A 14,066-nucleotide genomic window follows, 5' to 3' on the forward strand; every position below is an offset into this window, starting at 1 on the left:
CATCCCAAGTTGTGTGATGAACATCTCCCTTATATGCAACATTCCTATAACCGTGCAGTGTATTCATCGACAGAGAATTCACCATTCGAGACATGCTTTGGTTACCTACCAAGGGACCCTTTAGACATGGTCTTTGGAAGGGAGGATGGCTCCAGTGGACGTAATGATAAAGACAAAGCTCAATAGTTCATTCAGCGAATCCAAATGATTCAGCAAGCAGTGCAATAGCACTTGGAAAAGAGTCAAGCCATTTACAAGGCTCGACATGATAATCACTGAGTTGACCATCAATTCCAAGTGGGCGACAAGGTGTGGTTCCACATCAGTAAAGATAGGATGAACAGAGAAGGAAATAAGTTGTGGCCAATCTGGTATGGACCATTCACCATATTGGAGAATATTGGGAACAATTCCTTTCGTCTTGACTTGCCGGTATATATGTGGATGTACTCAGTAGTGAATGTGGAGAACCTAAAGTTGTATGAACCACCTTTGATCATGGACACTGATGAGGTGAGCACAATTCCCACCATTGATGATTTTTCACCAGAATATCTCGATGAGTTGCCTGAAGACATCATCCTTGACGGAAGGACCAGGACTTCATGACGAGGAGTTGTAGAGTACCTTCGAGTTGTATTCAAGGGAATGCATCCCAGCAAGGCCAGATGGCTGGGGAAACAGAAAGTGAGGGAACAATTCCCTCACTTTCCAATTGACTAATGAAAATATTTTGGCAGTCCAAAAGCTCCTCAATGGGGAGGATTGATCTAGGTGGATCTTCAGATACAATGGCATGGAAAAACTTAGAAATCAAAGTGATGAGAATGAAGTTAACTCATGACCAGAATGTAGATCTCATCTTCCTGATTCCAACGGAGTAAACAGTACTTCAATCCGAGTCCAGATGATGAAGTTATTGCCTGAAGAAGGATGCTTTAGTCCTTAAGAAAATGAGGAATTTCCTTTGAAAAAGGAATCTTAAGCCTTAAGGCCAAATCACAATCGGAGGTTGCATATGGGTGGACTTAGGCTTTGGGCCATGGAACCCCCAATCATCGATCTCCGATCAGATTGGATGGACAGATTGGAGGCAATTGCAATCGAAGGTCTTACATATATCGATATCGGTGAGTGGACAGTGCGATCGGAAATTAGCCAGATCGACGGAACCCTTATCGGTCACCTGGGGTGACATATGTGGGGGATGTCAATGTGATCGACCGACGCCGATATCGGTGATCGGCGGTCAGTCGTTCCTGATAACTAGGACAGGGACACCCCCGATAAGCCGATTGCGATGTTAGTGCGGACCTGATATGGAATATGAGGCTGATTTGATGTTTTTTGAAGTCCGATAAACCGTTTTGATCGGATTTTCAGTGCTTTTCAGGATTTTTAGGTCATATCACCCCAACGATAAAAATACCATTTTAAGAGGTGGTTTCACCTGTCAATCCTTCAACTCTACCAGCCTCTGTCATAAGCTAGACAAACTCTGATTTCAATGGGATCCTGTCCGAGAATCCATTATAAAAGAGGATTGTTGGAAAGAGCAAGGGAAGGCATTGTTTTGGTGGCAGAACGTTGTTTCACAAGAGGCCGATAACATCTATTGGTTTTTTTTGAACAGTTTCCATACCCCAACACTTTTTATTGCTACGCGAAGCCTTGGTGCTGCATACCACTCCATCTCAGGCATTCATTTCATATCCATCTTGCAGATTTGAGGTATACGACTCGTATGGATAGTTTGATGAATGTAATTCTATTTATTCATGCCATTTAATAGGAAAGGCCTCCCCATTGTTGAGCTGGGCCCAGAGATGTAGTCTGAATTGGACGAACTCTGTTATCAAGCCTTGGTGTCTTCCTTTATGCCTTTTATGTGTTATCTTCTTCTTTTCATATGTGCTCATTTATGTGTTAAGCTGCAAATTTACATGTGATTCTTTTCTATACATCTATAAGCGAAAACATCCTGGATCATGGAAAGAAGGAGTGAAGCTTGAAGGCTTCACCGATGCATATTGGGTAGGGAGACCATATGAAAGGAACAACACATCTGGAGGGATCTTCAATATTGGGTCAGTGGCAATTTCTTGGTACAACAGGAAATAGAGATCGATTGCACTTTGTTCGGTAGAGGCAAAGTACATGGTTGAACGTCAGGCAGCATTTGAGGCTATCTAGATGAGGAAGATCCTGGTTGGTTTTTTTTGGTCAGCAGATGGATCCGAAAATGATTTATTGTGATAATAAGAGTTGTATCAAACTCTCTAAAAATGTAGCTTTTCATGATCAATCCAAGCATATTCATATCCAGTATCATCATCTCAGAGATTGTGTTGAGGCAGATCATGTTCTTAGATTACATTCCTATGGAGGAGAAAGACACTGACATCTTGACAAAGGCATCTTCAAGATGTAAATTCGAGTTTCACAGAGACAGGATCAGCGTAGCTGAAAATCCCTTTCTTGTTGAGAGGGAGTGTTGACAAATGGCAACAAGAAATTCCAATTCAATTTTTCCTTGAATTAAACTGTGAATTAAAATCAAATTCTATTCTCATAACAACTTAAAATAGTTAAATTAAGTTTATTAAACTTACTTAACTTAGGAAATTCGAGTTGGAAGTCTTTCAGTCGTCATGTTTATGTTATCCCTACTTTGTACAAGTCTAGTGTGAGTTAATTGTGAGTTGTAAAATAGACAACTCGGTTTCATGAGTCAATTCAATTAAATTAGTTCTCAAACTGATTGAGAGAACTAATAGTGAGTTAACAGTTAGTGGTGTCACTAATTAAATCCATCAGTGCTACTCTAGTTAATTGAATATTTACTCATCAGAAACTCATGCATGTAGATTCTGAGAAAGACCCAGTTGAGACTAGAGTGCAGGGATAGTGTACTATTTGTTTTATATTTTTTTGAGTTGCACTGATAGTGCATGCATTCAGGAACTGGTCCTTAAGGGATTGCACATTTTTTAGAGGCCTTATTTCCCTTTAAATACAAGCTATCCTCCATAGGAATTACACATTGGAATAGAGACTTGGAGAGCTTGTGAAGAGGCTAAGCTTTGGCCTTGAGCTTGCTTATCAGTTGGAGATTGAATTCGCTGAGTGCTGGGATTGTTCTTGAGTGAACAAGCATTGTAATTTCATCTTGATTTTCCTGATTAATACAAAACCAATAGTGGGGTTTTGAGATGTGGCTTTCCCTAGATATTTATTGTGTTATGTGCCTTTGATTCTCTTCCTCTATTGATTATTGTTTTCTCGATGTTTATGGGCTTCTGTCGCAAAGAGTAGAAGTAGATTCTTGTCTCTTTCTTTAGAAAATTGCATTAGTTTGTGAATCTACATGATTTTCTACAAAATGTATGTGTGCAATGATGTAGGTCTTTACTTTATTGTTTTTCCAATTGGCTAATAGTAGAGTAATACATGTATGCATGGGATGATAATTTCATAATTGTCGCTACACATGCACTTTTCATTCAAATATTTAGCCATTTAGTTTCATTTTGTAACCCCTTACATATGCAAACGAGGACAAGGAGTGTGATGGTTGCAACATATTGTATCTCCACTACATGTGCAAGGGGATCTTGATCAAGAGAGATGAAATTTTGTTGTCTTCATTATGACAGCATGGTGTGTCAAAGCAGGAGAATCTATGATTTCATCCACCATTTGTCATTTATGTCAATGGGGGAGAGTGTCACAACCACTAGGAGGAAATGGAATAATGTTCAGTAAATTTGTAGAGAAGATTATCAGGTTGGTGGATGAGGTTATAGGTTCACATCAACAACAAAGGAGGAGATTGTTGGAATTTTGGCTGATTGATTGGTTGGCATTAATGTCAACCCAGATCATGGTTGTATTAGTTTTTGGTGAAACAATATTGAAGTGATTTGCAACAAAAGCAGATATGGGAAAGAAAATTTGATTTCTCTAAGTGTTACAACACCATAGTATTGGAATTTGATTGCTACAAAAATTCGTTGTCAGATCATCTATTTGCTACTAGAATTTGATTCTTATTTTAATTCTTCCAAAATAATTGAAAGAAATTAATTACTTGGTTCATGGATGAACGTGTTGGTCCACTTTGATTTTTTCATAAATTAGTTTTGATTTGGTCATAAATTAGTTTTGATTTAGTCTTCAATATTTTATGAACTTTAATCGTTTTTTCCAAATGGAAATGACTAGAATATTCCAAGCCATGGATAGCGTGATGGAGGAGATCATGGCGTTATGGTTGATTCAGTCCAAAGAAAGAGAAATCCAAGTCTAAACCCATTGAATGTGCCCATGGTAATTTTTAGGCCAATGGGATGATGTTAATCATCAAAAGTCATTAATAAAGGGTTTGATCTAACATTTTGAGTGTGCAGATGATTGATCTAGCTACACTAGCACTTGCACCTATTTTTTTGGGTGGTTTCCTTATAATTTTTTTGGCACGGTTGTTGATATGATGGAGGCATGTATTCTTCTTAAATTTTATAGGAGCGATTAAAAGAAGAGTGTTAAGTTATGGTATGTTCTATGCTTATAATAGTTTACTTCTTTTTCTTATTATATTCGACCGATTAGCAATCACATGTACATAAAGTAAAGTGCAGATAGAACATTAAACGATCGACAGAAAACAAGCCAAGACAAGAGACACAAGATGTGGCGGCTAGCCAGGGACAAACCCCACAATGTGTGGGGAAACCCTTTGATCAAATCTTCTTTTATATTTAATAATTCAGCAGAGAGAAATAGTACAATAAATCTGATTCATATCAGCAGTAGCAAACCCTAGATCAACAGCATCAGTATTAGCGGCTTCATTATCAAACTAGGGCAGACCATATCTCACAAACCGTTTGTCGGATTGACTTCATTCCACCACCAAAAGTTTCGGCTTCCAGAGGAAGTTCATATGAACCTACAGCGCAGTTCAGATGAGGAGATCATCTAGGCCACGCAAGTCAATCTTTACTTCTGCAGTTGCAGCTTCAGTTTCAGCAGTTTCTGGCTTCAAACTAGGGCAGTCGATATCTTGCAAACCGTTCATCGGATTGACTTCATTCCACCACCAAAAGTTGCGGCTTTCAAAGGAGGTTCAGATGAACCTACAGCGCAGTTCCAAAGAGGAGATCTTCTAGGCCACGCAAGTCAATATTTACTTCTGCAGTTGCAGCTTCAGTTTCAGTAGTTTCCGGCTTCAAACTAGGGCAGTCGATACCTTGCAAACCGTTCGTCGGATTGACTTCATTCCACCACCAAAAGTTGCGGCTTTCAAAGGAGGTTCAGATGAACCTACAGCACAATTCCAAAGAGGAGATCTTCTAGGCCACGCAAGTCAATCTTTACTTCTGCAGTTGCAGCTTCAAATTCAACAGCTTTCGGCTTCACATGTGTGAGAGAGAGAGAGACCCATTTCAGCGCAGTAGAGAAGAGACTCATATCTGTGCAGTAGAGAGAGAGAGATGTGATGAGATGAGTGAGTCCAAATGAGGAAAATTCCTCTTATATTTATACACAACGTTGGTGGGTGAATAGATGCGACTGTTGGGCTTCTGAGCCTACATGAGTTGTAGGTCGACTTGATAATAATTCCATAAACAAATAAATTCATATCTCCATGAATACTTATCGGAATTGGATGATATTTATATCAATCCTACACCTCTCGACGAGAGGAATCTAATAAAAATATTATTAGCCATGAATAAGATGACCCACATGAATTTTTTCCCTGGTTTCCAATTTTAACACTCCCTCTCAACCATGGAGAACTTCATCTGCAATCTGTCTATCGGTCGTTACTATTCATCCATCAAATGCACTGCCTTGTACAGCCTGACCCTTGCCCTGCTCTGCTCTATTTTTCCTGTTTTGCTTTGTCTTGTTCTGCCCTGCACTGATCTGTACTGTTTTGTTCTGTTCTGCTCTGCTCTTGCATTGTTCTGTTCTACTCTGCTTTTGTCCGAATTATGAAGAAGAAGAAATGATCGAGGATGTATCATACTGACTCAAAGTCAGTCTCAGAGTATGTACCACTGGTCCCAGACCAGTCTCAACCAACCCAAAGTCAGCGTCATAGTGAGTACAACTCCAATGGTCCCAGACCAATATCATCCTCCACTGACTCAAAGTCAGTCTCAGAGTATGTACCACTGATCCCAGACCAGTCTCAACCGACCCGAAGTCAGCGTCATAGTATGGTACAACTCCTGCCACTGGTCCCAGACTAGTATCATTGATCCCAGATCAATGGAGGTCATCCTAGCGTAGGGAGTACGGTAGTTACAACGATTCGTCCATCGGTACTACTATGGTCCCTAACTTCATTTCCCTGCTCATTGATCAGATGAGAGGTACTTCCCATGAGTCCCAGACTGCATGGGTAGGATGCCTCGACAGGAGAACTAATCAATCCTGTCCTCACAGGAGAACACATCAATCCTGCTACAATTGCCATGGAGAACACATCAATCTAGGCCTCACAGGAGAACACATCAATCCTACTACAATTGCCATGGAGAACACATCAATCCAGACCTCACAGGAGAACACATCAATCCTGCTACAATCGCCATGGAGAACACATCAATCCAGGCCTCACAGGAGAACTAATCATCCTGCTACACAGGAGAGCAAATCATCCTGTTCCACAAGAGAGCGAATGATATTGTCCCACAAGAGAGCCAATCATCTTGTTCCAGTGTGCACCACCAGGGGAGGGTGAGTCACCCAGTGGTCGTATGTTGCTCCAGTAATAACCGCAAGCCCTCAGAGCTCCCAGAGCTCAATGTATGCAACATGCAGGACCCTTGTACAAGGGTTTCTTACCGACTCCAAGTCGTTTGGGAAAATCACAGATTAGATCTTTCCTCGGGGCTTTGACAAGGTGTATCAACTTGTACATCATCTTAATGCGATGGAGCCTCCTTGCTCATCAACTTACCATATCCAAGATGATGTCTATCTACTGGAGCAATCGACGAATACGGGATTCCTCAATAATCGAATCCCACCTCTGGTTGTTATAGAGAATCACAGTGGTATCTAATGTAAATCCAAACAACTCACTGAAGAGCTTTTGCAACCAGACTGCCTCACATGAGGTCATGCTAGCAACAATATATCCTGCTTCGGCGGTGCTCAAATTCACCGACTTCTGCTTCCTGCTCATCCAGGGTATTGAAGCATATCCCAAGGTGAAACAACACTCGGAAGTGCTCTTACGGTCCACCACACTGCCTGCCCAATCAACATTAGTATATCCAAGTATTCTCACATCTCCTGGCAGTGTATCTTAATCCATGAGAGATTGTGTCCTGAAGACATCTCAGAAGATTTCTGGCATCAATACAGTGAGGCTCAACCAAATATGAGCTCATAGTGCTAACTACAAAACATATGTTCAGACGGAGGTTCACCAGGAACATCAATGCGAATGAGTTTATGAAACTCAGAGGCATTTCCCAAATCTGGTCCGACATCACTACCATATAACTTCTAAAAGTTAAGATCCTCGAGGTAGTCACAGGCTTGCAGTCCATCATACCAAATCTTTCCAATATCTTTACCACATATTTCCCTTGAGATAGGAAAATTTCCCTTGGCTTCTGCCATACTTCAAGTCCTTGGTCCTTCATTTCAAATTCAGAGGCCAGCTCCCTCTTACATTTGTGAATGAGAGGGTCTGCACCTGTTAGAAAGAGGTCATCCACATACAACACCAGTATGAGAGGCTTGTCATCCTCAACCATAAAGTAAAGGTTAGGATTAGCTTCACTCCTAGTGAATCCCAGCTTCATCAAGTAGCTATCGATCCTCTCATACCATGCTCGGGGTGCTTGCTTCAGCCCATAGAGAGCCTTCTTCAACTTGCATACATGAGATTTTTAATCATACATCTCAAATCCTTTAGGTTGCTCCACATAGACCTCTTCTTTGATAGAACCATGCAAGAATGCGGTCTTGACATCCATCTGATGTAGGTTGCATTTTTGTGAAGCCACAAGGTCTATGATCGAGCGGATCATCGTATATCTGGCAACAGGTGCAAATATCTCATCATAGTCTATACCTTCCTTCCACGAGCAACAAAACGAGCCTTATACTTTTCCGTACTTCCATCTGCTGCATGCTTTATCTTGTAAAGCCATTTTGAAGTAACAATTGTCTTGTCCAGGGTCTGGGAACTACTTCCCAGACATCATTCTTCATAATAGACTCATATTCTTCGGTCATAGCATCCTTCCATACTTAATGCTTGACGACATCTGAGAATGATGAAGGCTCATCTTGTATGATTGTGCTCATGATGGTCAAGTATCCCTGATACTTGTTAAGTTTCTTACTTTGACGGAAGGTTCCTCAGGGTGCAATCAGATCCATGGGTTCTTCTACATCAGGCATTGATTCATCATCCTTTTCTTTCGGTTCCCTGGTGTCAGCTGCTTGAGAGCTCCTCAAAGTCGGAAGATTGTTCACCTTGCGTTGAACTTTTCTTCAGGAGTCTTGGAACCCAATGCTTGATGAGGGCATCAATTTTGTACATATACGATGGTGATTGTAGTTTCAGCCCATAGAAACTTCAGAAGTCTTTGATCATGGCTCGGATAGCTTCCATCATCGTGCGATTCTTCCTTCCCACCACACCATTCTGCTCAGGAGTATGTGGTGTAGTAGTCTCCCTCTTAATGCCAACCTCAGGTATGCCTGAGTGAACCAATTGTAATATATCAGAGGTCTTGCTTAGGCTTGAGGGGAATGGTCCCCTTTTGAGCTTTCCTTCAGCACATCCTAGACATACACCTTCTTTCTCTACTCAGAATTCAGGCATCCCTATCACCATTTGTCTTACACCGAGTATAGCTTTATAATGAAGGGGGGAAACCTCTAATGCCAAAGATCAGACTGAAGAGATGTGTCATAAGACATGACACGTAGCAGACTTCCATCGACCTGATATAATGAACCAACACTAAACCCAAGAGTAAAGGCATCTTTAACATTATTTTTCCATATACGTACCTTGCCATCATTAAAGGTTACCTTGTAGCCTTTGTCTTCCGTTGCCGAGATGGACACTAGGTTCTTTTTGAGGTCAGGTTCATTTAATACATCCTGGACTTTCTAGCCTTCTTGAATGGTTGTCCTCTTCCTCGATCCCTAGCTCTCCTCTTACCTTTGTTGTTGAATTTGTCATTCCTTTGATTTGCCATCAGAGGGATTTTGATCATCGTCACGGTGAGAGTCCTTTCTATCAGGGAATTCCCTTGCATAGTGACCTGCTTTATTGCAAGTGAAACATCGTCCTTTTATTCCACCCTTAAATCCAGCCTTTCTTTTTGATTTAGACCCAGAATTATTTCTTTTCTTAGCATGAGAAGAAAAAGCAGCAGGAGGACCTTTAGGCATGGGCATTTCTTACACTTCTTCCCTTGTTTCTTCTTGAATGCATCTAGCCATTAATTCCTTGAAACCAGGAATTACATTATAGTTCAGAAGAGTAATCCTGAACACATACCATTCAGATGGTAATCCTTCAAGAGTTGTGAGTGCCATTTCTTTGTCAGTAATAGCTTCCCCAATAGATAGGAGATCGTTCTTGATCTCGATGATTCTTAAGAAGTATGCTTGCATACTTTCATCTTTACCCTTCTTGATTTCCCTCAACTTATTTCTAAGAAACAAAACTTGATTTGCATCATTAACTTTAAATAAACTCACCAGTCTGTCGTAGATTTCCTTGGAGGTGTCTAGATCAGATATGTAGGCCACCAAGCGCTTGTCGATAGAGTCCCGGATGATCTTCTTTGTTTTGACTTCTCCATTTTTCCATTTGTTCCAAGCAGCAGCAGATGCATTTGATGAAGGCTCAATGATATTGCCTCTTACATGGTCCAGCACTCCTTGATCTTCAAGGGTTAGATCGATAGACATCTTTCATCTGTGATAGTCAGCTTTCTCACGGAGCTTGTCTTCGGTAGGAAAGAGTGTTGAGGACCCCATAGTTCTTTTAGGATAGCCTTGACAATATTCTCTTCAATGATTGCTCTTGCTCTTGCTTGGGCTTTGTCTTCACCTCAGCTCTGATACCATGTTAAGTTATGGTATGTTCTATGCTTATAACAGTTTACTTCTTTTTCTTATTATATTCTACTGATTAGCAATCACATGTACATAAAGTAAAGTGCAGATAGAACATTAAACGTTCGATAGAAAACAAGCCAAGACAAGAGACACAAGATGTGGCGGCTAGCCAGGGACAAACCCCACAATGTGTGGGGAAACCATTTGATCAAATCTTCTTTTATCTTCAATAATTCAGCAGAGAGAAATAGTACAATAAATCTGATTCATATCAGCAGTAGCAAACCCTAGATCAGCAGCATCAGTATTAGCGGCTTCATTATCATACTAGGGCAGACCATCTCTCACAAACTGTTCGTCGGATTGACTTCATTCCACCACCAAAAGTTTTGGCTTCCAGACAGGGTTCATATGAACCTATAGCGTAGTTCAGATGAGGAGATATTCTAGGCCATGCAAGTCAATCTTTACTTCTGCAGTTGCAGCTTCAGTTTCAGCAGTTTCTGGCTTCAAACTAGGGCAGTTGATATCTTGCAAACCGTTCGTCGGATTGACTTCATTACACCACCAAAAGTTGTGGCTTTCAAAGGAGGTTTAGATGAACCTACAACGCAGTTCCAAAGAGGAGATATTCTAGGCAACGCAAGTCAATCTTTACTTCTGCAGTTGCAGCTTCAGTTTCAACAGTTTCCGGCTTCAAACAAGGGCAGTTGATATCTTGCAAACCGTTCGTCGGATTGACTTCATTCCACCACCAAAAGTTGCGGCTTTCAAAGGAGGTTCAGATGAACCTACAGCGCAGTTCCAAAGAGGATATCTTCTAGGCCACGCGAGTCAATCTTTACTTCTGCAGTTGCAGCTTCAAATTCAACAGCTTTCGACTTCACATGTGTGAGAGAGAGAGACCCATTTCAGCGCAGTAGAGAAGAGACTCATATCTACGCAGTAGAGAGAGAGAGATGTGATGAGATGAGTGAGTCCAAATGAGGAAAGTCCTCTTATATTTATACACAACGTTGGTGGGTGAATAGATGCGACTATTGGGCTTCTGAGCCTACATGAGTTGTAGGTCGGCTTGATAATAATTCCATAAACAAAATAAATTCATATCTCCATGAATACTTATCGGAATTGGATGATCTTTATATCAATCCTACACCTTTCGACGAGAGGAATCTAATAAAAATATTATTAGCCATGAATAAGATGACCCACATGAATTTTTTCCCTGGTTGCCAATTTTAACAAAGAGGTTGTTTAGTGTGAGCATTATCTTGTAGCATAGATCATTGATTTTGACAATATGCACACTCAAAAATATCTGTAATAGTGAATTTTGTGATTGCAGTGACGTTCAATGGTTGGAGTAAAGGGGACAATTCATGATGCGATGAAAGAGTGTTAGTATGTGTTTGGAGTAATGATCACATATCTTGTATCTGTTTATACATAGTGCACATATTCTTCATACCTATTTCATAAATAGAGATAGTGTATACACCGTTTCACATACAGATCTTTGTGATGACAAGTCAAATGTGAGAGACCTATGAGTATGAGGTGATAACGCATATGTGATGGGCAAATAGAGAAAGAGGAACTATGCATATAATAAAATAAATACACCTATAGCAGTGCACATGCACAAACTTTGGGGACTAAAAAATGTGAGTGCCAGAGAGAAGCATGGATCGAGTGATTTGTTGTTGTAATTAAGCCTATAGCTTAGTGTATAGTTAAGTGTTAGAGATCTAGAGTGTATATGGGTTTTATACATGTAGCATAGCTTATATAGCTTGGTTATGTAGTTAGCATTATTGTGATTGGAGGGGTGGAGAATGTGTCTGTTTATGGTTATTAATGTGTTGATTGAGGTTGCTATTGAGCGTATGTGGCTAAATTGAGTGTATTTTTGTATGTTGCTATTTTTATGAGTTTTTTATACACAAACACACACACACACACACACACACACAGATATATATATATATATATATATATATATATATATATATATATATATATATATATATATATATATATATATATATATATCTATAGATATAGATATATAGATATAGATATATAGATATATATATATACACATGTTGATTGTAAGGTCAAAGTTTGATGTTTTTCGTGATGGAAGAAGAATACTTGTTTAATGGTAGAGACATTATTCATAGTGCTTACTTGTGTTTTATAGCGTCAATTTTTCATATGGTAGAGTTTTAATTATTTTTATATTTGTCTCATTTGTTTGTATGGTATAGATGACTATCTATGAGATTTTTATCATTCTCTTGGGGCTTCATATGTTAATATGAGAAACAGTATGAAGTTTTATGTTGATTGTCACAGGGAAATTATTTTCTTGAATTGAAGGGTTGACGATTATGCTAAGATACATGAGTTTGAACTAGCTTATGTCTTTCTAAAAAAGTTGAAGTGTTGATGTAGTATATTGCAGAGAGATATGTTATGCAGTGTTGTATTGAGGACACCATTTTTTATTGTAGTGGAAAATAGGTTTTATGATTATTGTATCTTAGTTGCTGACCATATGGGCAGTGTTGAGGTTAGGCTTGTGATGATATAAGACAGAATGATTCTAGTGCATGGAAAGAGAATTTGATGCTACTAGGGTTTATGGAAATTTGATATTTATGATTTTTGATATTTATTGGATATTCATGGCCTTTGTTTACTTGATACAGTGAATGGTTTTATATCATATAAATTGTTGATGTATGTAGCTATGGTTTTCCATTAACTAATTTTGTTATCAAAGAGATATTTTGTTGTCATCTATGGAGAGGAAATTGTATGGTTAGATTGATCATAAAATTTGTGTGGGTCCAATTTCAAAATTGGATAAAATGCAGCCTACAAGATTTGAGTTTTGTTGCAGGTTGAACTAGTGTGAATGATTCTAAAATAAGCTCTACAAAATATTGAGGGTTGGAGCCTTCAGTAACATAGTGGTAACTTCCTACTAGTGGTGGCCGAAGAATTTGATCAGGGAGTAGTATCTTCCTTGCAGTCGTAGCTAGAGAAATTATTGGAGGTGGTGGCCTCCAACAGGTGGAAGCATGCACACTGGTAGAGTCCTGCACTAATGTATTATGTAAAAGGAAGATTTTAATTATAAGAAAGAAGGCAAACAAAACAAAAATTATGGTTTTTCCCAATTGGGTTTTCAAACTAATATTTGATGTCTCTGTGTCATGATGTGTATGTTGACTTATTCATATGTTGTGCTCTGATAGTAAACATTCATTTATGATTTACATGGATTATCTTCTTATGCTTAGATCTATTATCATAATTTGCTGCTAGCTAACATTATAAAACAAGTGAACACTAGGTAAAAGTTAAATATATATATTATTATGCAATCAACTCAAAAAAGAAAAGAAAAGATAGATTAATGACTTGAAAAATAGCCTCTTTGAGGGGGAAACCTCCTTTACATGCCCTCAGGTTTCTAAAGGCAGCTGATTCCAACAAAGTGGTAAAGTTTTGAATGACACCACTTTTTATATTGTTGAAAGCAGCCTGTGTGGCATTGATCAAATCTACTTTCGAAAATGCCTCATTGTTGTTGGGAAAAGTATCTACTCAGAACGCCCCTATCCCACTCTAAGGTGTGACAGTGCCTTAGCAACAAACAAGGAAAACTACTTTCATATTATTCTTTATGAAATGTAAAGGAAGAGGAAGGATGAACTAACATGTGTCTTGCGCTAGTTTGTTGATCCAATCGCTCTCCTCTTTGACAGCTTCCAGCTACCTGCTTCCTTACTTGCCCAGCTTCACCAAGTTCCTGCAAGATCAAAGAAGAGGAAAACTACACAAAGACATAGATTTACATTCATAAATAGCTTAGGATTAGATTTAAGCTAAAAATACAAATATAACAAAACATCATTGATACACAAGCATGTAGG

Source organism: Pinus tabuliformis, chromosome 8 (genome assembly GCF_031772625.1).
Source record: "Pinus tabuliformis cultivar Carrire ecotype Pingquan chromosome 8, CPIR1, whole genome shotgun sequence".
NCBI classification, from domain to species: domain Eukaryota; kingdom Viridiplantae; phylum Streptophyta; class Pinopsida; order Pinales; family Pinaceae; genus Pinus; species Pinus tabuliformis.